This window comes from Triticum aestivum, chromosome 5D (assembly GCF_018294505.1).
Source record: "Triticum aestivum cultivar Chinese Spring chromosome 5D, IWGSC CS RefSeq v2.1, whole genome shotgun sequence".
Classification (NCBI taxonomy): Eukaryota; Viridiplantae; Streptophyta; class Magnoliopsida; order Poales; family Poaceae; genus Triticum; species Triticum aestivum.
This window is the reverse complement of record NC_057808.1, coordinates 324,513,568-324,534,131: the sequence shown is the minus strand read 5'-3', so window position 1 is coordinate 324,534,131 and position 20,564 is coordinate 324,513,568.

Below are 20,564 nucleotides of genomic sequence, written 5' to 3'. Positions count from 1 at the left end.
AAAGATGTGGACAATGATATTGTTAAATTAAAGCTATTTCTGTTTTCCCTTAGAGATTGTGCTAAAACTCGGTTTTCGTCTTTTCCTAAAAATAGTATTGATTCGTGGAATAAGTGCAAGGATGCTTTTATCTCTAAGTATTTTCCTCCCGCTAAGATCATCTCTCTTAGAAACGATATTATGAATTTTAAGCAACTTGATCATGAACATGTTGCACAAGCTTGGGAGAGAATGAAATTAATGATACGTAATTACCCTACTCATGGTTTGAATTTGTGGATGATTATACAAATTTTTTATGCCGGATTGAATTTTGCCTCTAGAAATCTTTTAGATTCGGCCGCGGGAGGCACTTTTATGGAAATCACCTTAGGAGAAGCCACTAAACTCCTAGATAATATTATGGTTAATTATTCTCAATGGCACAACGAAAGATCTACTAGTAAAAAGGTGCATGCGATCGAAGAAATTAATGTTTTGAGTGGAAAGATGGATGAACTTATGAAATTGTTTGCTAATAAGAGTGTCTCTTCTGATCCTAATGATATGACTTTGTCTACTTTGATTGAGAATAATAATGAATCTATGGATGTGAATTTTGTTGGTAGGAATAATTTTGGTAACAACGCGTATAGAGGAAACTTTAATCCTAGGCCGTTCCCTAGTAATTCCTCTAATAATTATGGTAATTCCTACAACAATTCTTATGGAAATTTTAATAATATTCCCTCTGATTTTGAGACTAGTGTTAAAGATTTTATGATTTCTCAAAAGAATTTCAATACTTTGCTTGAAGAAAAATTGCTTAAAGTTGACGAATTGGCTAGGAACGTGGATAGAATTTGTCTTGATGTTGATTCTTTGAAACTTAGATCTATTCCACCTAAGCATGATATGAATGAGTCTCTCAAAGCTATGAGAATTTCCATTGATGAGTGCAAAGAAAGAACCGCTAGGATGCGTGCTAAGAAAGATTTCTTTGTAAAAGCGTGTTCTTCTAATTTTTATGAGAATAAAGATGAAGATCTAAAAGTTATTGATGTGTCCCCTATTAATTGTTTGTTTTGCAATATGAATCTTGATAATGATGGGACTGGAGATGAGTCAACTTTAGTTAAAAGGCGTCCCAAAAATTCAGAGTTTTTAGATCTTGATGCAAAATTTGGTAAAAGTGGGATTGAAGAGGTCAAAACTTTAGATATCAATGAACCCACTATCTTGGATTTCAAGGAATTTAATTATGATAATTTCTCTTTTATAGATTGTATTTACTTGTTGCAATCCATGCTAAATTCTCCTCATGCTTATAGTCAAAATAAAGCTTTTACTAAACATATCATTGATGCTTTGATGCAATCTTATGAAGAAAAACTTGAGTTGGAAGTTTCTATCCCTAGAAAACTTTATGATGAGTGGGAACCTACTATTATAATTAAAATTAAAGATCATGAATGCTATGCTTTGTGTGATTTGGGTGCTAGTGTTTCCACGATTCCAAAAACTTTGTGTGATTTGTTAGGTTCCCGCGAATTCGATGATTGCTCTTTAAACTTACACCTTGCGGATTCTACCATTAAGAAACCTATGGGAAGAATTAATGATGTTCTTATTATTGCAAATAGGAACTATGTGCCTGTAGATTTTATCGTTCTCGATATAGATTGCAATCCTTCATGTCCTATTATTCTTGGTAGACCTTTCCTTAGAACGATTGGTGCAATTATTGATATGAAGGAATGGAATATTAGATTCCAATTTCCTTTAAGGAAAAGCATGGAACACTTCCCTAGAAATAAGATTAAATTACCTTATGAATCTATTATGAAAGCCACTTATGGAATGCCTACTAAAGATGGCAATACCTAGATCTATCCTCGCTTTTATGCCTAGCTAGGGGCGTTAAACGATAGCGCTTGTTGGGAGGCAACCCAATTTTATTTTTAGTTTTTTTTTGCTTTTTGCTTCTGTTTGGGAATAAATCATTGATATAGCCTCTGGTTAGATTTGTTCTTATGTTTTAATTAGTGTTTGTGCCAAGTTAAACCTATAGATCTTCTTGGATGATAGTTATTTGATCTTGCTGAAAATTCCAGAAACTTTCTGTTCACGAAAACAATTGTTAAAAACCACCAGAACGTGATAAAATACTGATTCCAATTGCAGTAGATCAATGAACAAATTATCTAGGTCTTCCTATTTTGGTAGATTTTTCTGAGTTCCAGAAGTTTCCGTTAGTTACAGATTACTACAGACTGTTCTGTTTTTGACAGATTCTGTTTTTCGTGTGTTGTTTGCTTATTTTGATGAATCTATGGCTAGTAAAAGAGTTTATAAAACATAGAGAAGTTGGAATACAGTAGGTTTAACACCAATATAAATAAAGAATGAGTTCAATACAGTACCTTGAAGTGGTGTTTTGTTTTCTTTCGCTAACGGAGCTCACGAGATTTTCTGTTAAGTTTTGTGTTGTGAAGTTTTCAAGTTTTGGGTAAAGATTTGATGGATTATGGAACAAGGAGTGGCAAAAGCCTAAGCTTGGGGATTCCCAAGGCACCCCAAGGTAAATCTAAGGACACCAAAAAGCCAAAGCTTGGGGATGCCCCGGAAGGCATCCCCTCTTTCGTCTTCGTCCATCGGTAACTTTACTTGGAGCTATATTTTTATTCACCACATGATATGTGTTTTGCTTGGAGCGTCTTGTATGATTTGAGTCTTTGCTTTTTAGTTCACCACAATCATCCTTGCTGTACACACCTTTTGAGAGAGACACACATGATTCAGAATTTATTAGAATACTCTATGTGCTTCACTTATATCTTTTGAGCTATATAGTTTTTTCTCTAGTGCTTCACTTATATCTTTTAGAGCACGGTGGTGGTTTTGTTTTATAGAAACTATTGTTCTCTCATGCTTCACTTATATCATTTTGAGAGTCCTACAAAACAGCATGGTAATTTGCTTAAATTGAGAAATTAGTCCTAATATGATAGGCATCCAAGATTAGTAAAAACTTTCTTATAAGTGCGTTGAATACTAAGAAAAGCTTGATGCTTGATGATTGTTTTGAGATATGGAGGTAGTGATATTAAAGTTGTGCTAGTTGAGTAGTTGTGAATTTTAGAAATACTTGCGTTGAAGTTTGCAAGTCCTGTAGCATGCACGTATGGTAAACATTGTGTAACAAATTTGAAACATGAGGTGTTCTTTGATTGTCCTCCTTATGAGTGGCGGTCGGGGACGAGCGATGGTCTTTTCCTACCAATCTACCCCCCTAGGAGCATGCGCGTAGTGCTTGGTTTTTGATGACTTGTAGATTTTTGCAATAAGTATGTGAGTTCTTTATGACTAATGTTGAGTCCATGGATTATACGCACTCTCAACCTTCCATCATTGCTAGCCTCTTCGGTACCGTGCATTGCCCTTTCTCACCTTGAGAGTTGGTGCAAACTTCGCCGGTGCATCCAAACCCCGTGATACGATACGCTCTGTCACACATAAACCTCCTTATATCTTCCTCAAAACAGCCACCATACCTACCTATTATGGCATTTCCATAGCCATTCCGAGATATATTGCCATGCAACTTTCCACCGTTCCGTTTATCATGACACATTTCATCATTGTCATATTGCCTTGCATGATCATGTAGTTGACATCGTATTTGTGGCAAGGCCACCGTTCATAATTTTTCATACATGTCACTCTTGATTCATTTCCCATCCCGGTACATCGCCGGAGGCATTCATATAGAGTCATACTTTGTTCTAGTATCGAGTTGTAATCATTGAGTTGTAAATAAATAGAAGTGTGATGATCATCATTCATAGAGCATTGCCCCCCCCAAAAGAGAAAGGCCAAAAAAAAGAAAGCCCCCACCAAAGAAGAATAAAAAGGGGCAATGTTACTATCCTTTTTCCATACTTGTGCTTCAAAGTAGCACCATGGTCTTTATGATAGAGAGTCTCTTGTTTTGTCACTTTCATATACTAGTGGGAATTTATCATTATAGAACTTGGCTTGTATATTCCAACAATGGGCTTCCTCAAATGCCCTAGGTCTTCGTGAGCAAGCGAGTTGGATGCACACCCACTTAGTTTCTTTTATTGAGATTTCATGCATTTATAGCTCTAGTGCATCCGTTGCATGGCAATCCCTACTCCTTTCATTGACATCAATCGATGGGCATCTCCCTAGCTCGTTGATTAGCCGCGTCAATGTGAGACTTTCTCCTTTTTGTCTTCTCCACATAACCCCCATCATCATACTCTATTCCACCCATAGTGCTATATCCATGGCTCACGCTCATATATTGCGTGAAAGTTGAAAAAAGTTTGAGATTAGTAAAGTATGAAAAAATTTCTTGGCTTGTCATCGGGGTTGTGCATGATGAGAACATTCTTGTGTGATGAAAATGGAGCATGACCAAACTATATGATTTTGTAGGGATGAACTTTCTTTGGCCATGTTATTTTGAGAAGACATAATTGCTTAGTTAGTATGCTTGAAGTATTATTAATTTTATGTCAATATTAATCTTTTATCTTGAATCTTTCGAATCTGAATATTCATACCACAAATAAGAGAATTACATTGAAAATTATGCTAAGTAGCATTCCACATCAAAAATTCTGTTTTTATCATTTACCTACTCGAGGACGAACATGAATTAAGCTTGGGGATGCTTGATACGTCTCCAACGTATCTATAATTTTTGATTGTTCCATGCTATATTATATTTTGTTTTGGATCATTAATGGGCTTTATTATACACTTTTATATTATTTTTGGGACTAGCCTATTAACCGGAGGCCCAACCCAAATTGCTATTTTTTTTGCCTATTTCAGTGTTTCGCAGAAAAAGAATATCAAACAGAGTCCAAACGGAATGAAACCTTCGGGAACGTGATTTTTGGAACAAACGTGATCCAGAGGACTTGGAGTGGACGTCAAGCAACAGACGAGGAAGCCACGAGGTAGGGGGCGCGCCTACCCCCTAGGCGCGCCCTCCACCCTCGTGGGCCCCTCGTGGCTCCACCGACCTACTTCTTCCTCCTATATATACCTACGTACCCCCAAACCATCAGAAGTGACCACGAAAACCTAATTCCACCGCCGCAACCTTCTGTACCCGTGAGATCCCATCTTGGGGCCTTTTCCAGCGTCCTGCCGGAGGGAGCATCGATCATGGAGGGCTTCTACATCAACACCATAGCCTCTCCGATGATGTGTGAGTAGTTTACCTCAGACCTTCGGGTCCATAGTTATTAGCTAGATGGCTTCTTCTCTCTCTTTGGATCTCAATACAAAGTTCTCCTTGATTCTCTTGGAGATCTATTTGATGTAACTCTTCTTTTTGCGGTGTGTTTGTCGAGATCTGATGAATTATAGGTTTATGATCAAGATTATCTATGAACAATATTTGAATCTCCTCTGAATTCTTTTATGTATGATTGGTTATCTTTGCAAGTCTCCTCGAATTATCAGTTTGGTTTGGCCTACTAGATTGATCTTTATTGCAATGAGAGAAGTGCTTAGCTTTGGGTTCAATCTTGCGGTGTCCTTTCCCAGTGACAGCAGGGGCAGCAAGGCACATATTGTATTGTTGCCATCGAGGATAAAAAGATGGGGTTTATATCACATTGCATGAGTTTATCCCTCTACATCATGTTATCTTGCTGAAAGCGTTACTCTGTTCTTATGAACTTAATACTCTAGATGCATGCTGGATAGCTGTTGATGTGTGGAGTAATAGTAGTAGATGCAGAATCGTTTCGGTCTACTTGTTACAGACCTGATGCCTATATACATGATCATACCTAGATATTCTCATAACTATGCTTAATTCTATCAATTGCTCGACAGTAATTCGTTTACCCACCGTAATACTTATGCTATCTTGAGAGAAGCCACTAGTGAAACCTATGGCCCCCGGGTCTATTTTCCATCATATTAATCTCCCGTTATTTCCATTACTATTTACCTTGCTTTCTTTACTTTTACTCTTTATCATAAAAATATCAAAAATATTATCTTATCTTCTCTATCAGATCTCACTCTCATAAGTGACCGTGAAGGTATTAACAACCCCTTTATCGCATTGGTTGCGAGGTTCTTATTTGTTTGTGTAGGTGCGTGGGACTCGAGCGTAGTCTCCTACTTGATTGATACCTTGGTTCTAAAAAACTGAGGGAAATACTTACGCTACTTTACTGCATCACCCTTTCCTCTTCAAGGGAAAACCAACGCAGTGCTTAAGAGGTAGCAGATAGCACCACCTATCGGAACCACGGATAAAAAATCTCCGTGTCTCCAAATTGCGTTTGCACACTCCAATCCCATCCCTTTACATTCTTGCAACTTGCATGCTTTACTTTCCGCTGCTCATATACTCTTGTCATGCTTGCTTGATATGTATTGTGAATGTTTAAACTTGTGCCAAAACTCCACTTCAACTTAAAGAAATTAAAAACTGCAACTTTTCTTACTTGGAGTCTATTCACCCCCCCTCTAGACACCTCTTCTCGATCCTTTTAGCCGGCCAGAATCCATGGACCGCTGGTGTGCATGCCTATTCCATGTCGGTTCCTCGTTCTCCTGCTCCTGGGATTCTTGGCACACGGCCTCCCTCGCATCATGCATTTTACATCATGCCGCAACCCTACGCGGAGCCCTACGGGCCTCTCTCCTACGGACAGCCGCCGCAGCCAGGAGGGCTGCCAATGCTACCCCTGACGGCCCCGCCACAGTCGTCAGGTCCCGCGCTTCCCCTCACGCCTTGGGACCCGGCCTTTCTGGCGGCTCTGCACCCCGCTCCCACTCTATCCACCTACACCGGCGGCGGCGACTAGTACATGGACACCGGAGCTACCGTGCATATGGCCGCTCATCCCGGTAACCTCCACACCTCCTATCCCATCCACACTTCCACTCGCATCACCGCTAGCGAGGGTTCCTCACCATTACTCACATAGGACATGCATCTTTTCTGTCTACGTCTACTCCACTGTCATTATCTAACATCTTAGTCTCTCCTGATCTTATTAAAAATCTTGTTTCCGTTCATTCTTTTACACATGAAAATCCTGTCACCGTTGAGTTTGACGAGTGTGGTTTTTCTGTTAAGGACGCTCGTACCCGGATGGTGCTGTTTGGGAACGTAGTAATTTCAAAAAAATTCGTACGCACACGCAAGATCATGGTGATGCATAGCAACGAGAGGGGAGAGTGTTGTCCACGTACCCTCGTAGACCGAAAGCGGAAGCGTTATGACAATGCGGTTGATGTAGTCGTACGTCTTCACGATCGACCGATCCTAGTACCGAACATACGACACCTTTGCGATCTGCACACGTTCAGCTCGGTGATGTCCCACGAACTCACGATCCAGTATAGCTTTGAGGGAGAGCTTCATCAGCACGACGGCGTGATGACAGTGATGATGAAGCTACCGGCGCAGGGCTTCGCCTAAGCACTACGACGATATGACCGAGGTGGATTATGGTGGAGGGGGGCACCGCACACGGCTAAGAGATCAATGATCAACTTGTGTGTCCATGGGGTGCCCCCCTCCCCCGTATATAAAGGAGTGGAGGAGGGGGGGAGGGCCGGCCCTCCTATGGCGCGCCCTGGAGGAGTCCTACTCCCACCGGGAGTAGGATTCCCCCCTTCCCTAGTTGGACTAGGAGAGAAGGAAGGGGGAGAGAGGGAGGAAGGAAAGGGGGGCGCTGCCCCCCTCCTAGTCCAATTCGGACCAGAGGGGAAGGGGGCGCGCGGCCTGCGCTGGCCTCCTCTCTCTCTCCACTATGGCCCAATAAGGCCAATACACTTACTGGGGGGTTCCGGTAACCTCCCGCTACTCCGATAAATTACCGAATTCACCCGGAACTATTCCGATGTCCAAATATAGGCTTCAAATATATCGATCTTTATGTATCGTCCATTTTGAGAATCCTCGTCATGTCCGTGATCATATCCGGGACTCCGAACTATCTTCAGTACATCAAAACATATAAACTCATAATACCGATAGTCATCGAACGTTAACCGTGCGGACCCTACGGGTTCGAGAACTATGTAGACATGACCGAGACTCGTCTCCGGTCAATAACCAATAGCGGAACATGGATGCTCATATTGGTTCCTATATATTCTACGAAGATCTTTATCGGTCAAACCGCATAACAACATAAGTTGTTCACTTTGTCATCGGTATGTTACTTGCCCTAGATTCGATCGTCGGTATCTCAATACCTAGTTCAATCTCGTTACCGGCAAGTCTCTTTACTCGTTCCGTAATGCATCATCCCGTAACTAACTCATTAGTTATATTGCTTGCAAGGCTTATAGTGATGTGCATTACCGAGAGGGCCCAGAGATACGTCTCCGACAATCGGAGTGACAAATCCTAATCTTGATCTATGCCAACTCAACAAGTACCATCGGAGACACCTGTAGAGCACCTTTATAATCACCCAGTTACGTTGTGACGTTTGGTAGCACACGGAGTGTTCCTCCGGTATTCGGGAGTTGTATAATCTCATAGTCATAGGAACATGTATAAGTCATAAAGAAAGCAATAGCAACATACTAAACGATCAAATGCTAAGCTAACGGAATGGGTCAAGTCAATCACATCATTCTCTAATGATGTGATCCCGTTAATCAAATGACAACTCATGTTTATGGTTAGGAAACATAACCATCTTTGATTCAACGAGCTAGTCAAGTAGAGGCATACTAGTGACACGCTGTTTGTCTATGTATTCACACATGTACTAAGTTTCCGGTTAATACAATTCTAGCATGAATAATAAACATTTATCATGATATAAGGAAATATAAATAATAACTTTATTATTGCCTCTAGGGCATATTTCCTTCAGTCTCCCACTTGCACTAGAGTCAATAATTTAGTTCACATCGCCATGTGATTTAACACCAATAGTTCACATCGTCATGTGATTTAACACTTTATAGTTCACATCGCCATGTGACCAGTACCCAAAGGGTTTACTAGAGTCAATAATCTAGTTCACATCGCCATGTGATTGACACCCAAAGAGTACTAAGGTGTCATCATGTTTTTCTTGTGAGAGAAGTTTAGTCAACGGGTCTGCCACATTCAGATCTGTATGTATTTTGCAAATTTCTATGTCTGCAATGCTCTCCACGGACCTACTCTAGCTAAATGCTCCCAATTTCAATATGTATCCAGATTGAGACTCAGAGTCATCCAGATCGGTGTCAAAGCTTGCATTGACGTAACTCTTTACGACGAACTCTTTATCACCTCCATAATCGAGAAATATTTCCTTAGTCCTCTAAGGATAATTTTTGACCAATGTCTAGTGATCTACTCCTAGATCACTATTGTACTCCCTTGCCAAACTCAGGGCAGGGTATACAATAGATTTGGTACACAGCATGGATTACTTTATAGAACCTATGGCTGAGGCATAGGGAATGACTTTCATTCTCTTTCTATCTTCTGCCGTGGTCGGGCTTTGAGTCTTACTCAATTTCACACCTTGTAACACATGCAAGAACTCTTTCTTTGTCTGTTCCATTCTGAACTACTTCAAAATCTTGTCAAGGTATGTACTCATTGAAAAAAAAACTTATCAGGCGTCTTGATCTATCTCTATAGATCTTGATGCTCAATATGTAAGCAGCTTCACCGAGGTCTTTCTTTGAAAAACTCCTTTTAAATACTCCTTTATGCTTTCCAGAAAATTCTACATTATTCCCGATCAACAATATGTCATTCACATATATTTATCAGAAATGTTGTAGTGCTCCCACTCACTTTCTTGTAAATATAGGCTTCACCGCAAGTCTGTATAAAACTATATGCTTTGATCAACTCATCAAAGCGTATATTCCAACTCCGAGATGCTTGCACCAGTCAATAGATGGATCGCTGGAGCTTGCATATTTTGTTAGCACCTTTAGGATCGACAAAACCTTCTGGTTGCATCATATACAACTCTTCTTTGAGAAATCCATTAAGGAATGTAGTTTTGACATCCATTTGCCAGATTTCATAAAATGTGGCAATTTGCTAACATGATTCGGACAGACTTAAGCATCGCTACGAGTGAGAAAATCTCATCATAGTCAACACCTTGAACTTTGTCAAAACCTTTTTCGACAAGTCTAGCTTTGTAGATAGTAACACTACTATCAGCGTCCGTCTTCCTCTTGAAGATCCATTTATTTTCTATGGCTTGCCGATCATTGGGCAAGTCAACCAAAGTCCACACTTTGTTCTCATACATGGATTCCATCTCAGATTTGATGGCCTCAAGCCATTTCGCAGAATCTGGGCTCATCATCGCTTCCTCATAGTTCGTAGGTTCGTCATGGTCAAGTAACATGACCTCCAGAACAAGATTACCATACCACTCTGGTGCGGATCTCACTCTGGTTGACCTATGAGGTTTGGTAGTAACTTGATCTGAAGTTACATGATCATCATCATTAGCTTCCTCACTAATTGGTGTAGGCGTCACAGGAACAGATTTCTGTGATGAACTACTTTCCAATAAGGGAGCATGTACAGTTACCTCATCAAATTCTACTTTCCTCCCACTCGCTTATTTCGAGAGAAACTCCTTCTCTAGAAAGGATCCATTCTTAGCAACGAATGTCTTGCCTTCGGATCTATGATAGAAGGTGTACCCAACTGTCTCCTTTGGGTATCCTATGAAGACACAATTATCCGATTGGGTTTGAGCTTATCAGGATGAAACTTTTTAACATAAGCATCGCAACCCCAAACTTTAAGAAACGACACCTTTGGTTTCTTGCCAAACCACAGTTCATATGGTGTCATCTCAACGGATTTAGATGGTGCCCTATTTAACGTGAATGCAGCTGTCTCTAATGCATAACCCCAAAACGATAGTGGTAAATCGGTAAGAGACATCATAGATTGCACCATATCTAATAAAGTACGGTTACGATGTTCGGACACACCATTACGCTGTGGTGTTCCAGGTGGCGTGAGTTGCGAAACTATTCTGCATTGTTTCAAATGAAGACCAAACTCGTAACTCAAATATTCTCCTCCACAATCAGATCGTAGAAACTTTATTTTCTTGTTACGATGATTTTCCAGTTCACTCTGAAATTCTTTGAACTTTTCAAATGTTTCAGACTTATGTTTCATCAAGTAGATAAACCCATATCTGCTCAAATCATCTGTGAAGGTGAGAAAATAGCGATACCCGCCGCGAGCCTCAACATTCATCGGACCACACACATGAGTATGTATGATTTCCAACAAATCTGTTGCTCGCTCCATTGTTCCGGAGAATGGAGTTTTAGTCATCTTGCCCATGAGGCATGGTTCGCAAGTACCAAGTGATTCATAATCAAGTGATTCCAAAAGTCCATCGGAATGGAGTTTGTTCACGCGCTTTACACCAATATGACCCAAACGGCAATGCCACAAATATGTTGCACTATCATTATCAACTCTGCATCTTTTGGTTTCAATATTATAAATATGTGTATCACTACTATCGAGATCCAACAAACCATTTTCATTGGGTGTATGACCATAGAAGGTTTTATTCATGTATACAGAACAACAATTATTCTCTAACTTAAATGAATAACCGTATTGCAATAAACATGATCAAATCATATTCATGCTCAACGCAAACACCAAATAACACTTATTTAGGTTCAACACTAATCCCGAAAGTATAGGGAGTGTGCGATGATGATCATATCAATCTTGGAACTACTTCCAACACACATCGTCACCTCGCCCTTAACTAGTTTCTGTTCATTCTGCAACTCCTATTTCGAGTTACTACTCTTAGTAACTGAACCAGTATCAAATGCCGTGTGGTTGCTATAAACACTAGTAAAGTACACATCAATAACATGTATATCCAATATACCTTTGTTCACTTTGCCATCCTTCTTATCCGCCAAGTATCTAGGGCAGTTCCACTTCGAGTGGCCATTTCCTTTGCAGTAGAAGCACTCAGTTTCAGGCTTGGGTCTAGCTTTGGGCTTCTTCACGGGAGCAACAACTTGCTTGCCGTTCTTTTTGAAGTTCCCCTTCTTCCCTTTGCCCTTTTCTTGAAACTAGTGGTCTTGTCAACCATCAACACTTGATGCTTTTCTTGATTTCTACCTTCGTCGATTTCAGCAGCACGAAGAGCTTGGGAATCGTTTCCGTTATCCCTTGCATATTATAGTTCATCACGAAGTTCTAGTAACTTGGTGATAGTGACTAGAGAACTCTGTCAATCACTATTTTATCTAGAAGATTAACTCCCACTTGATTCAAGTGATTGTAGTACTCAGACATTCTGAGCGCATGCTCATAGCTGAGCTATTCTCCTTCATCTTGTAGGCAAAGTACTTGTCAAAGGTCTCATACCTTTCGACATGGGCATGAGTCTGAAATACTAATTTCAACTCTTGGAACATCTCATATGCCCCGTGGCATTTCAAAAACGTCTTTGAAGCCCCGATTCTAAGCCGTAAAGCATGGTGCACTAAACTATCAAGTAGTCATCATATCGAGCTTGCCAAAAGTTCATAACGTCTGCATTTGCTCCTGTAATCGGTCTGTTACCTAGCGGTGCATCAAGGACATAATTCTTCTGTGCAGCAATGAGGATAATCCTCAGATCACGGATCCAATCTGCATCATTGCTACTAACATCTTTCAACTTAGTTTTCTCTAGGAACATATAAAAATAAAACAGGGGAGCTAGACGCGAGCTATTGATCTACAACATAGATATGCTAATACTACCAGGACTAAGTTCATGATAAATTAAAGTTCAATTAATCATATTACTCCCTCCGTTTCTTTTTACTCTGCATATAAGATTTGGTCAAAGTCAAACTACACAAAGTTTGACCAAATTTATATAAAAAAGTATGAACATCTACAATACTTAAACTATATAGTATGAAAATACGTTTCATGGTGCATCTGATAATATTGATTTCATATTGTGAAATGTTTATATTTTTTTAATATAAAGTTAGTCAAACTCTACAAAGCTTGACTTTGACCAAACCTTATATGCGGACTAAAAAGAAACGGAGGGAGTACTTAAGAACTTCCACTTAGATAGACATCCCTCTAATCATCTAAGTGATCACATGATCCATATCAACTAAACCATGTCCGATCATCACGTGAGATGGAGTAGTTTTCAATGGTGAACATCACTATGTTGATCATATCTTCTATATGATTCACGCTCGACCTTTCGGTCTCCAGTGTTCCGAGGCCATATCTGGATATGCTAGGCTCGTCAAGTTTAACCCGAGTATTCTGCGTGTGCAAAACTGGCTTGCATCCGTTGTATGTGAACATAGAGCTTATCACACCCGATCATCACGTGGTGTCCCCGCGCGAAGAACTGTCGCAACGGTGCATACTCAGGGAGAACACTTGTACCTTGAAATTTAGTGAGAGATCATCTTATAATGCTACCGTCGAACTAAGCAAAATAAGATGCATAAAGGATAAACATCACATGCAATCATTATAAGTGATATGATATGGCCATCATCATCTTGTGCCTTTGATCTCCATCTCCAAAGCACCGTCATGATCACCATCGTCACCGGCGCGACACCTTGATCTCCATCGTAGCATCGTTGTCGTCTCGCCAACTATTGCTTCTATGACTATCGCTACCGCTTAGTGATAAAGTAAAGCAATTACATGGCGATTGCATTTCATACAATAAAGCGACAACCATATGGCTCCTGCCAGTTGCCGATAACTCTGTTACAAAACATGATCATCTCATACAATAAAATTTAGCATCATGTCTTGACCATATCACATCACAACATGCCCTGCAAAAACAAGTTAGACGTCCTCTAATTTGTTGTTGCAAGTTTTAGGTGGCTGCTACGGGCTGAGCAAGAACCGTTCTTACCTACGCATCAAAACCACAATGATATTTCGTCAAGTATGTGCTGTTTTAACCTTCAACAAGGACCGGGTGTAGCCACACTCGATTCAACTAAAGTTGGAGAAACTGACTCCCGCCAGCCACCTGTGTGCGAAGCACGTCGGTAGAACCAGTCTCGCGTAACCGTACGCGTAATGTCGGTCCGGGCCGCTTCATCCAACAATACCGCCAAATCAAAGTATGACATGCTGGTAAGCAGTATGAATAGTATCGCCCAAACCTCACTTGTGTTCTACTCGTGCATATAACATCTACGCATAAACCTGGCTCGGATGCCACTGTTGGGGAACGTAGTAATTTCAAAAACAATTCCTACACACACGCAAGATCATGGTGATGCATAGCAACGAGAGGGGAGAGTTTTGTCCACGTACCCTCGTAGACCGAAAGCGGAAGCGTTATGACAACGCGGTTGATGTAGTCGTACGGCTTCACGATCAACTGATCCTAGTACCAAACGTACGACACCTCCGCGATCTGCACACGTTCAGCTCGGTGACGTCCCACGAACTCACGATCCAGTAGAGCTTCAAGGGAGAGCTTCGTCAGCACGACGGCGTGATGACGATGATGATGAAGCTACCGGAGCAGGGCTTCGCCTAAGAACTATGACGATATGAGCGAGGTGGATTATGGTGCAGGGGGCACCGCACACGGCTAAGAGATCAATGATCAACTTGTGTGTCCATGGGGTGCCCCCTCCCCTGTATATAAAGGAGTGGAGGAGGGGGGAGGGACGGCCCTCCTATGTCGCGCCCTGGAGGAGTTCTACTCCCACCGGGAGTAGGATTCCCCCTTCCCTAGTTGGACTAGGAGAGAAGGAAGGGGGAGAGAGGGAGGAAGGAAAGGGGGGCGCTGCCCCCTCCTAGTCCAATTCGGACCAGAGGGGAAGGGGTTGCACGGCCTGCCCTGGCCTCCTCTCTCTCTCTCCACCATGGCCCAATAAGGCCCATACACTTACGGGGGTCCCGGTAACCTCCCGGTACTCCGGTAAATTCCCCGAATTCACCCGGAACTATTCCGATGTCCAAATATAGGCTTCCAATATATCGATCTTTATGCATCGACCATTTCGAGACTCCTCGTCATGTCCGTGATCATATCCGGGACTCCGAACTATCTTCAGTACATCAAAACATATAAACTCATAATACCGATCGTCACCGAACGTTAAGCGTGCGGACCCTACGGGTTCGAGAACTATGTAGACTCGACCGAGAATCATCTCCGGTCAATACCCAATAGCGGAACCTGGATGCTCATATTGGTTCCTACATATTCCACGAAGATATTTATCGGTCAAACCGCATAACAACATATGTTGTTCCCTTTGTCATCGATATGTTACTTGGCCGAGATTCGGTCGTCGGTATCTCAATACCTAGTTCAATCTCGTTACCGGCAAGTCTCTTTACTCATTCTGTAATGCACCATCCCGTAACTAACTCATTAGTTACATTGCTTGCAAGGCTTGTAGTGATGTGCATTACCGAGAGGGCCCAGAGATACCTCTTCGACAATCGGAGTGAGAAATCCTAATCTTGATCTATGCCAACTCAACAAGTACCATCGGAGACACCTGTAGAGCACCTTTATAATCACCCAGTTACGTTGTGACGTTTGGTAGCACACAAAGTGTTCCTCCGGTATTCGGGAGTTGTATAATCTCATAGTCATAGAAATATGTATAAGTCATGAAGAAAGCAATAGCAATATACTAAACGATCAAATGCTAAGCTAACGGAGTGGGTCAAGTCAATCACATCATTCTCTAATGATGTGATCCCGTTAATCAAATGACAACTCATGTCTATGGTTAGGAAATATAACCATGTTTGATTCAACGAGCTAGTCAAGTAGAGGCATACTAGTGACACTCTGTTTGTCTATGTATTCACACATGCACTAAGTTTCCGGTTAATACAACTCTAGCATGAATAATAAACATTTATCATGATATAAGGAAATATAAATAACAACTTTATTATTGCCTCTAGGGCATATGTCCTTCAGGTGCTCCATCGATGTGATAGCCATGACGAGCTCTACCCGGTCCACTCCACCACCTCCACCACCGACGCCGCTCCTTTTCCCTCGCCACCGGTGTGGACCTTTGGCATGCTCGCTTGGGTCATGCCAACCCCGCCACCCTTCGTCATATACTTCGGAGTTTTTCATTCATGTGTAATAAGATCGACGATCAGTCTTGTCATCCTTGTCGCCTCAATAAACATGCTCGTCATCCATTTAGGGCTTCTTCTCATGTTGCATCTACCCATTTGAGTTAATTCATAGTGATGCATGGACCTCTCCAGTTGCAAGCAATACGGGCTATCTTTACTATCTTGTCATTCTCGATGATTTTTTGCACTATGTGTGGACTGATACGTCTCCAATGTATTTATACTTTTTTATTGTTCCATGCTGTTATATTATAATTCTTGGATGTTTTATAATCATTTTATAGTCATTTTATATCATTTTTTGCTACTAACCTATTGACACACTGCCAAGTGCCAGTTGTTGTTTTTTTGCATATTTTTTACATCGCATGAAATCAATACCAAACGGAGTCCAAACGCAGCGAAACTTTTTGTGGATATTTTGGGACTAGAAGACATCCAATGGGCTGGAGAAGCGCCAGGGGGTGCTCCGAGGGGAGCACAACCCACCAGGGCGGGCCTGGAGGCCCCTCCAGGCGCGCCCTGGTGGGTTGTGCCCACCTCGGGTGCCCCCCAGACTGCCTCTTTACTCTATGAATAACCCAATATTCATCCAGCCGCCGCAGAGTCCAGAACCACCAGATCCAATCTAGACACCATCACGGAGGGGTGCATCATGTCCATTGGTGCCTCTCCAATGATGCGTGAGTAGTTTCTTTGTAGACCTACGGATCCGTAGTTAGTAGCTAGATGGCTTCCTCTCTCTTATTTGATTCTCAATACAATGGTCTCTTGGAGATCCATATGATATAACTCTTTTTGCGGTGTGTTTGTTGGGATCCGGTGAACTTTGAGTTTATGATCAGATCTATCTTTTTATCCATGAAAGTTATTTGAGTCTTCTTTGATCTCTTATATGCATGATTGATTATAGCCTCGTATTTCTTCTCCGATATTTGGGTTTTGTTTGGCCAACTTGATCTATTTATCTTGCAATGGGAAGAGGTGCTTTGTGATGGGTTCGATCTTACGGTGCTTGATCCCAGTGACAGAAAGGGAACCGACCTGTATGTATCGTTGCTATTAAGGATAACAAGATGGGGTCTATTTCTACATAAATAGATATTGTCTACATCATTTCATCGTTCTTATTATATTACTCAGTTTCTCCATGAACTTAATACACTAGATGCATGTTGGATAGTGGTCGATGTGTGGAGTAATAGTAGTAGATGTAGGCAGGAGTCGGTCTACTAATATTGGACGTGATGCCTATATAATGATCATTGCCTGGATATCGTCATGATTATTTGAAGTTCTATCAATTACCCAACAATAATTTGTTCACCCACCGTTTTCTATTTTTCTCGAGAGAAGCCACTAGTGAAACCTACGGCCCCCGGATCTCTTCTTTATTATATTTGCCTTTGCGATTTATTTTTCCTTTGATTTTATTTTTTAGATCTATTAACCCCAAAATACAAAAATACCTTTCTGCACTTTATTTTGTTTGGCGTTCGATCTATCAATTTATTACAACTATCTCACGTCCGTTTGCCAATTTCTAGCGTCGTTACCCAAAAGGGATTGACAACCCCTTTAATACGTCGGGTTGCGAGTATTTGTTATTTGTGTGCAGGTGCTGTTTATGTAGTGTTGCTTGGGTCTCCTACTGGTTCGATAACCTTTGTCTCATCACTGAGGGAAATACCTACCATCGTTGTGCCGCATCATCCCTTCCTCTTTGCGGAAATACCGACGTAGTTCTAGCAGACATCAAAAGGAAATTTCTGGCGCCATTGCCGGGGAGACATCATCAACATCTACTAGGTTCCTAATTACAAATCTCATATCCTCGCAATTTACATTATTTGCCATTTGCCTCTCGTTTTCCTCTCCCCCACTTCACAAAAATTCACCGTTTATTCGCTCTCTTTTTCGTTCGATGTTCTCTCGTCAAATCCATCCTTTGCTTGCAATCGTGAGTGATTTTAGTATGGAAGGAACAGATGATGGCCTAACTCCTAAGATTAGTCGTACGGGCAATCTAGATGCTAAAACTTTTATCTTGGGGAAAGGGAATGTTATGGGAAAAGAACGTATCCAAGAGTTTTTCAATTGTGTTGGAAATCTAAGTCTTGATGATGCTCCTATACTTAGAAATACTAGATCTTATGCGGATGCTATTTCAGCACTAGTTCTGAAACTTGAGAGTAAATTTATCTGTACTCATCCTACTTTGCAAAGATTGTTTTTTGAGCTTCCCGTTATAAAGAATCCTAAGGCTAAAAAGTTGGCCACTCTCGTTCTTATGAATGAATTTGACTACATAATACGGGAAGCTAGGGAGATCATTGATTTTTATGGTACGATGAATCGTGAAAAGCCCGTGATAGATGAAATTCTTTACAATAGTTATTATGCGTTAATACACTTGCTTGGGGATAATAAAATCTTTGATGAGAATCTTAAAAAGGAAGTCCCCATTCTAGATGTAATCCAACAAGTTTTCAATAATGTTAATCAACATTATTCTTGGATTGTTGCCGAAAATCAAAGGGGTTATGATGATGAGAAACTTAATAATGCTAAAGTTTCTATGGATAATATGTTCTATGTTTTTTTACAAAACCCCATGACAAAAATACCTCTAAGGAAATCAAGAACAAAGATGACAAAACTTAGATCCCTGCTTTGTGCCTAGCTAGGGGCGTAAAACAATAGCGCTTGTTGGGAGGCAACCTAATGAATAAAATTTATTTTTGCTCTTTGCTTTCTGTTCTTGAGTGTTTGCACAATTATTCTACTTTTATGATTGTATTTTTTGTGTTTTAATTAGTTTTTGTGCCAAGTAAAGCCTTTAGGATCTTCTTGGGTGATAGTTGTTTGATCTTGCTGAAAAACAGAAACTTTCGCGCTCACGAAAATAATTCTCATTTTTAACAAAAGCGTGATAAAATACCAATTCTTTTTGCAGAAGATTAATATACAAATTTCTCAGGTCTTACTATTTTTTCTGAATTTTTGGAGTTTCAGAAGCATTCGAAATATCCAGATTGCTACAGACTGTTCTGTTTTTTGACAGATTCTGTTTTCTTTGTGTTGTGTGCTTGTTTTGATGATTCCATGGTTTTCTTTGATGAGTTTTTGCCATAGAAAAGTTGGAATACAGTAGATATAATGCAAGAATAAAATATGAATTGGTTTTCAACAACACTTATAGTAGTGATTTGCTTTCTTATACTAACGCATCTGACGAAGGTTTTGTTGAGTTTTGTGTGATTGAAGTTTTCAAGTTTTGAGTGATGTTACGATGGATGAAGGAATAAGGAGTAAGAAGAGCCTAAGCTTGGGGATGCCCATGGAATACCAAGATATTATCCAAAGAGAAGCAAGCAATTAATCTTGGGGATGCCCCGAGTGGCATCCCCTCTTTCTTCTAACGACCATTGGTATTTTACTTGAAGCTATATTTTTATTCGTCGCATACTACGAGTTTTGCTTGGAGCGTCTTGTATGATATGAGTCTTTGCTTGTTTTGCTTTGTGTTTTAAGTCTTGAATCCTTGCTGGACACACTTATTTGAGAGAGCCAAAATTATGCCATGACTTGTTAGAATTGCTCTCTATGCTTGACTTAAATCTTTATGAGCTATGGAATTGCTCTAGTGCTTCACTTATATCTTTTTGAGCACGGTGTGCTATAATATGTTTTGAAGAAATGCTCTCTTGCTTCACTTAGATTTATTTGAGAGCTAGAATTTTTTTAAGAAATTCTCTCTTGCTTCACTTAAATTAATTTGAGAGAATCAAATATTATGCTCATGATCTTCACTTATATTTGTTTGAGCTTATCAAAAGCAACACATGAAAATTAGTCCCAAAGTGATAGATATCAAGGAAAGATATAATAAAAACTTTCATGAAGATCATTGGACAAAATAAACTTGATTCCTTGTAATTGTTTTGAGATATGATGATGTGATATGTGAGTCATGTTGATGAGTAATTATGCTTTAGTAAGAATATTGGTGTTAATGTTTGTGATTCCCTATGCAAGCACGAAAGTCAATAGTTATGCAATGAAATTACATCCTACTTGTGGTGCATTATTTGGTGTTAATTATGCTCAATGCTCGCTTATGAGATTATTTGTTTCTTTGTTGGTCGCTTCTTAATCTTTTGCTAGCCTTCATTTTGCACTAAGTATGATCACTACTTGTGCATCCAAAATCCTTTAAACCAGTTTTGCCACATGAGTCCACTATACCTACCTATATGCGGTATTGTTTTGTGGTTCTAAGCAAATTTGTATGTGCCATCTCTAATATTCAAAATAAATTTCTCTTTTGTGTGCTCGTACCGCTCGCGAGGCGGTGAGGGGTGGCCGATATTTTCCATGCTAGATGTGTTATTCTCACGATGAGTGTTTTTTCACT